We start from the raw sequence: 7,399 nt of genomic DNA on the forward strand, positions 1-7,399 counted from the left end.
CAACCAGGGGTGGGAGAGGCAGCAGGGAGTGGCCCTGCAGTTTAACAGAGCAGACAAGAAAATGGCTCTGGTCTGGCTCTTACAGACTATTTCTCAGTAAATGGTTATAGCATTGTGGCCAAGCTCTTTCATACTTATAAAAGAAAATAAAAATCTCAGGGCCACCCACTCCCAGCTACTTACACAAAAGGAAGGTAAAGGCTTCAGGTGCTTGTGAAGGACTCGCCCCACAGATTATTCGTTAAGAAAGCTCTTTTTTTTTCCCATTCCTGAGATACTTTACTAAGAAGAATATTTTCCAGCTCCATCCATGTAAACATAAAAGAGGTAAAGTCATCATTATTTTTAATGCTGCATAGTATTCCATGGTATACATACACCACAATTTATTAATCCATTCATGGGTCGATGGGCACTTGTTGGATCTATCAGGTGCAGAGCATAAATGTCTTAATCCTATAACAGGGTAAAAGTGGTGATGGCTATGTTGTTTAATAGGATGTAAACATTCCAGTTTGTACAAATAATCATCACATTGAGTCATATAATGGCATAAATGTATTTATGATCTATGTACGAAAGACTTAATAAAAAACAAAATAAAGAAAGCTCTTTGCTGGTCTCTTGTTACTGAATTTGTCCCTGAAGTCAAATCGGTGAGAACCAGAAATGAGGACAAGTGGTTTGAGGAAAAGGAAAGAGAAGTTCATTAGTTTGCTGGTAAGTGAGACCTGTAACGGACCAGCATCTCAAAGACTGCCACCCCGTCTTGAAGCAGAAAACAGGAAAAAGGGAGAGGTCCAGAGTCTACCTGGTGTCACATGTTGTGGCTTCAGGCTATTGTTGTTTACTAGTATAATGGATGGTTTCAGTGGTCCTTATCTCTGGTGAGGAAGATCTCTTGACCCTTGCCTAGACAATTCTGTTGAGCCATCTCCCTGTGGTTTAAGATATCAGGAAACAAACAAGAACATTTTCCTGTCCCTTTGATTCCTGGCCTGCAGAGGGAAGGCAGGTTTTAATTCCCCAAAAGGGGGCCAGGGCCATTAAAACATTTCATGCCCTTTTCCCTAACTTTCACTCTGACAAATGGTAACTTTATGTCTGTGAACTAAGAGCTGAGTCAGCACTTAAAACTAAAGTCTGTTTAATTCCATACTAATAATAAATGGCAAGTTTACCTTTATAGGTACAGAACAGAAACAAGACAGGACATCTTGCTACCCAGGGACATCTGCATCACTGATGCTTCCTTCACTCCTTTTTTCTCTTCTAACCTTTGCCTTTTATAAAATGTTGATTGGTTTTGGACTCACAAGAATGTAACCCTTTTTTTCTCACTACACACTCAGCCCCTGCCCACTTCTGTTCCTTTCTGTGTGCCCGACTCGCCTTTAAATACTCAGACTTCTAAGCTCCCCCTTGGAAAAACTGCCACAGGCTTGTCTGGGGTTTGTGTTTTTCTCAGGTATGTCATCAGCTCTAGCTTAATAAACTTCCGGTGATTAGGAACTTTGCCTCAGTCACTTATTTTGGGTTAATGCACCCCAAACTGGCAGTGCTTTAAAGGAATTAAGCTGGTTGTGGGAAATGGAAAATGAAATGTTTTATAACAATAAGACACATTTTTTAAAACAAGAGATTTTCTGCATTTTTGGTGTCTTTTTAATTGTGGCAAAATAAACACAACATAAAATTTACCACTTTAACAACTTCTTTTTTTTTTTCTTTTGAGACAGAGTCTCACTATGTCACCCTCTGTAGAATGCCATGGAGTTACAGCTCAGAGCAACCTCAAACTCTTGGGCTTAAGAGCTTCTCTTGCCTCAGCCTCTCGAGTAGCTGGGACTATAGTCGCCCACCACAGAGCCTGGCTATTTTTTGTTGCAGTTGTCATAGTTGTTTTTTTAAGCTGGCTTGGGCCAGTTTCAAACCCGCCAGCCTCAGTGTATGTGGCCGGCACCATAACCACTGTGCTATAGGCACTGAGCCCGTTTTAACAACTTGTAAGTGTATAATTCAGAGATATTATGAATATTTACAGTGTTGTGCAAACATCACTACTATTTAGCTCTTTTTTATTGCTCAAATAGAAATTCTGTCCCCATTAAACAATGACTCTGCATTGCCCCTTCCTGCATTTCCTTGTAGTCTCTATTCTACTTTCTGTCCCTGTTGAGAGAAGATACGTGGAAAAAGTAAGGTCTAAGAGAACAGAGGTCTTCTCCAAGAGACCCCGAGGATACACCTGCAAGGTCCTCTCTGTGCTGACTCAGCTCTTAGGAATTTGTAGAAACTTAATTTCTTGGGAGTTGGAAACTAACGCTTGCTTCCGCTTCTGTAAAAGCCAGAGCCCACTTCCCCCGCTTGATTCTAACTGACCAATAAAAAAGGTACCCAGGGGCCAGAACTTCTTGAGTGGGGATAAAAGGAGAAGACTGAGCCAGTTGGGGAGCACAGCCATTTTGAATTTTTCTGTGCCATTGCTCCCCCGGCTGAAATAAAGCTCTTCTTCTTTTAAACACAGTGTTTGGCTGCTCTTTCTCTCCATTGGACTTCATCTTCCCGCAACACTAGGAATTTGCCTAGTCAAGGTTCCTCATGTAAGTGGAGTCATGTAATATGTGTCCTTTTGTGTCTAGCTTGTTTCACTTAGTATAATGTTTTCAAGGTCTGGCTCGGCGCCTGTGGCTCAAGTGGCTAAGGCGCCAGCCACATATACCTGAGCTGGCGGATTCCAATCCAGCCTGGGCCCGCCAAACAATAACGACAACTACAACCGAAAAATAGCCAGGCATCGTGGCAGGCACCTGTAGTCCCAGCTACTTGGGAGGCAGAGGCAGGAGAATCCCTTGAGCCCAGGAGTTGGAGGTTGCTGTGAGCTGTGATGCCACAGCACTCTGCCCAGGGGGACAGCTTGAGGCTCTGTCTCAAAAGAAAAAAAAAATGTTTTCAAGGTTCATTCATGTTGTAGTATGTATCAGACTTTCATTCCTTTTTAAGGCTGAATAATATTCCATTGAATGTATATATTATATTTTGTTTTTAATTACCTGTGTATGGACATTGAGAGTGTTTCCACTTTGTGGCTATTGTGGACATTAATGTACAAGTATTTGTTGGAGTCTCTGCTTAAATTCCTTTGAGTATATATTCAGAGTGGAATTTCTGGGTCATAAACAAATTCTAGGTTTAGCTTTTTAAGAAACTGCCAAATTGGCTGGGTGTAGTAGCCTATCACACCTGTAATCCTAGTACTCAGGGAGGCCAAGATGGGAGGACTGCTTGAGTTCAGGGTGAGCCCAGCCTGAGCAAGAGTGAGACCATGTCTACCAAAAATAGAAAAATTAGCCAGGCACTGGGGCAGGCACCCATAGACCCGGCTACTCAGGAGGCTGCAGCAAGAGGATTGTTTGATCCCAGGAATCTGAGGTTGCAGTGAGCTAGGCTGACATCACGGCACTCTAGCCTGGGCAACAGAGTAAGACTCTGTCCCAAAATAAATAAAATAAGGTAAAATAAAATAAAACCACCCAGCTGTTTTCCACAGTGGCTATACCATTTTATATTCCCACCAGTAATACACACTGTTCTAATTTCTCTGTATCCTCACCAATGTTTGTTATTTTTAATTTTTTTTACAGTAGCCATTCTAATGAGTATGAAGTAGTATCTCTTTTTTAACCAAAGAAGTCTCTCTACCAAATTCAACATAAACTTTTGTTTTTGTTTGGAAGGCATAGCAAGTAAGAGGTTTCCCAGAGGACATGTGATGTCAGGCAGAACTGGCTTGAATAGCTGGGTCTTTGCTTCTTTAGCTGCTAAGTGAGAATAAAAATAGGCTGTACATTATGGATTTGTTTTGATAACCAAAAGAGACACTGTACCTTGAGGGTTTAGTGTAATGATAGGTAAATAATAATCACTCAAGAAATAGAAAGTGTGCATAGCTATCCTTAACCAAATGTGATTTTCTTTCAAATTGACAAATGACTCCACTGACCCCGTGACTGTTAATCTATAAACCTTAGTGATTAAGTGACTAGTATGAAGTTCTAGTTCCTGGTTAATGATGATCTAGGTCATTCAGATCAACTCTTCCCTTGAAAAACAATGAAAAATACTAGATTCGAGTTAACAACTGAAATGGCCCCTACAAATTGATGAAGGGGTGCAAGGTGAGAACAAGAGTAAGGCCCCCCAGAACTCTGTGAAGGAGCAGTCTTAGTAAAACAGTGAGAACGATCAGCCACTGTCCCCTCATCCGCTTGGTAATCATCACCATTCCCTGTTTGCCTCTCTACCCGGGAGTCATGCATAGTTGTATGAAAACATCACTGTTGGGAACCTATGGGTAGTTTTTGAGATATCTTTCAAGTTCCCCATTCTAGTGGTAGAACCACCCAGACAGAGGAGCTGACTCAAGTGTTCTGGGACACCTCACCCGGGGTCCTGCCTTCCAGTACCTGACTCATGCATACAGCGGCCTTTACCAAAGGACTGATGGTTCTGCCCTGAAACCAGCCAATTTGCAGATCCTGATTGTCTAATCTTTTGCCCACCACGCTGTCTTTAAAAATCCTGTCCCCCTAATTCTTGGGGAAGCAGATTCTCTCATCTCCTCACTTAGCTTTTTGTGGAATAAATTCTTTCTCTGCTGTAAACCCTGCTGTCTCTGGATATTGGCTTTCTCTTGGGCAGCGGGTAGAATCTACCCAGTAAATGAACCTGGCTGGGCAGCAACACAACCAGCATCTTAAGGTTGTTCAGCATTGTAGAGCTGAGGACAGTAGGATGCACACAGGACAATTTTTGGTCGTGAGTCAGTACCTAGAGAGGTAAGCAGATTATTAAAGTACCAAAGCCTGCGGTGGCTCATATCTCTCAGTAATCCCCACACTCTGGGAGGCCGAAGCAGGTGGATCACCTGAGCTAAGGAGTTCGAGACCAGCCTGAGCAAGAATGAGGCCCTGGCTTTAAAAAAAAAAAAAGTTAGGTGTTGTGGTGGGCACCTATAATCCCTGCTACTTGGGAGGCAAGAGAATCACTTGAGCCCAACAGTTTGAGGTTGCTGTGAGCTATGACGCCACAGCACTCTACCGAGAGTGACAAAGTGAAACCCTGTCTCAAAAAAAAAAAAAAAAGTACCAAAACCTTTCACGCATCCTGAGAACACTGGCAGACACTTTTCACTGCAGCTTTTGTTCAGCAACTATGTAAGGTAAAATAAAATAGTCAAGGCTCAGATTTCATGCAAGAAGGAGGGTCTGACGGTAGATCCTGCTAGTTCTAAACTGGGACCCCAAAAGACTATACCCTAATATGAGGATAAAGGGGATCTACATATAAGTCCCAGCCCTTCCTTACTCCCCAGGTGAGTGCAAGGAAGGCTGTTTGCCCACTGAGCAGAATAGGAGGAACAGTAAAGAAAATGGAAGAAAATCCTTGAGAAATTGTGGCTTCAGATCCTCCCTCAAAGGAAGTGTGGTTAAACTTACCACTGACTCCCACCCAGCAACAATGGAGACCAGAAGGCACTAAAGTAAGATTTTTCACTGTGCTGAAGAAAATAACTGCCAACCTAGAATTTTCGACCTGGCAAAAATACCTTTCAAAATGCAGGCAAAAATAAAGACATGTTCAGATAAACACAGAGTTCATTGCTAGCAAACCAATTTTTTTTTCTGACTTACTCCCCTATTTCTAGAGGTGCTGTTGGCAGACAGCCTTCAACTAGCAGCCTCCTTTGGGATTGCTGTGGCTGAAGAGAGACCCCGAGCTTAAGGTCACATCTCCTTCCAGGGAGGTCTACATCCAATGACAGATCAAAGTGGGGCATAAAGATGCACCCACCTTGACCCAAGTATGTACATATCTGAAGGCTTATCCCTGCTTTAGAGCTTTCTGTAGGGTTGGTTATGGCCTCTGCTGAGACTGCATGACAGTTCAGCTTCTCAATCTTGTTTCTTTCCTTCCCTCATAAACTCCAGAGTACACTCTACAAAACCCCCGTGTGAGGCAGCGCCTGTGGCCCAAAGGAGTAGGGCACCCATATGCCAGAGGTGGCGGGTTCAAACCCAGCCCCAGCCAAAAACTGCAAAAAAGAAAGACAAAGAAAAAAACACCCTGAATACCCTGTGTGCTGAGCTCCAGTTCCCAGAGAATCCAAACTACAACTGAGTCACAGACAGTGAGGTACAGAATAAAGAAGTGAAGGAAGAGAGGAAGGGGGAAGGAAGGGAGGAGTGAGCGGAGGGAAGGGGAGGGACAGGGAGAGAGTGGAGGAAAGGCATAAAGATGAAACAGAAGAAGTGAAACCCTCAAAACTGGAGGATGACGTGACTGCGAATCTAAAGACATCTGGGAGAAAGTTATCAGAATTAATAACTGAATTTAGCAAGTTTGCTGGATATGAAAATCAGTTGCATTTTTATCATCAAAAACAATGAGAAAGTAAACTTTAAAATAAGCAAAGTTAAACTCAACTGAATTGTTTATGAATACATACATTAATGTTGAAACTGAAAAGAAAAGAAAAAAAATCATAATTTGATGTTTAAAAAAAAGTCAGACCACTATTGACCTCCAGGAACCATCTAAGGATACAGGGCAGAGAGTTCGGGTGAGAGCCTCGGGGCTGCTGCGGGCCTGTGTTGGTTACATGGGTGTTTGCTTTACACACCTTTAAACTTCAGATTTAAGTTTTTTTGTTTGTTTGTTTTTAAAGAGACTCCAACTCCTGGGCTTTGGCCATTCTCTTGCCTCAGCCTCCCGAGTAGCTGGGACCACAGGCTCCTGCCAGAATGCTGGTTATTTTTTTGTTGCAGTTTGGCTGGAGTCAGGTTCGAACCCATCACCCTGAGTATTTGGGGCCAGCACCCTACTCACTGAGCCACAGGTGCCTCCCCATATTTAAGTTTTGAACAGTTTTGGTATAGATGTCCTATTTCACAATAAATGGCTATTGACTTGGCTTATTTTTGCTTTTTCATTTAATCTTAGAAACATCTTGGCTCAGTGCCGGTAGCTCAGTAGTTAGAGTGCCGGCTACATACACCGAGGTTGGCGGGTTCAAACCCAGCATTGTGGTAGGTGCCTATAGTAGCTACTTAGGGAGGCAGAGGCAAGAGAATCGCTTAAGCCCAAAAGTCTGAGGTTGCTGTGAGCTGTGAGACTCTGTCTCACAAAAAAAGAAACATTTGCATCCACTTGGCTCTGATTTGAGAGTGCAGTTATCCAGCGATGAGGACGGCACGTTATTCAAAGCATATGCTTTGTTTTTTGGGAGTTTTTTGGTTTTATTTTTTGAGACAGAATCTTACTCTGCGGCCCTATGTAGAGTGCTGTGGCATCACGACAGCTCACAGTAACCTCAAACTCTTGGGCTCAAGCGATCTTT

This window comes from Otolemur garnettii, unplaced genomic scaffold (genome assembly GCF_000181295.1).
Source record: "Otolemur garnettii isolate 467f Iridium unplaced genomic scaffold, OtoGar3 scaffold00026, whole genome shotgun sequence".
NCBI classification, from domain to species: domain Eukaryota; kingdom Metazoa; phylum Chordata; class Mammalia; order Primates; family Galagidae; genus Otolemur; species Otolemur garnettii.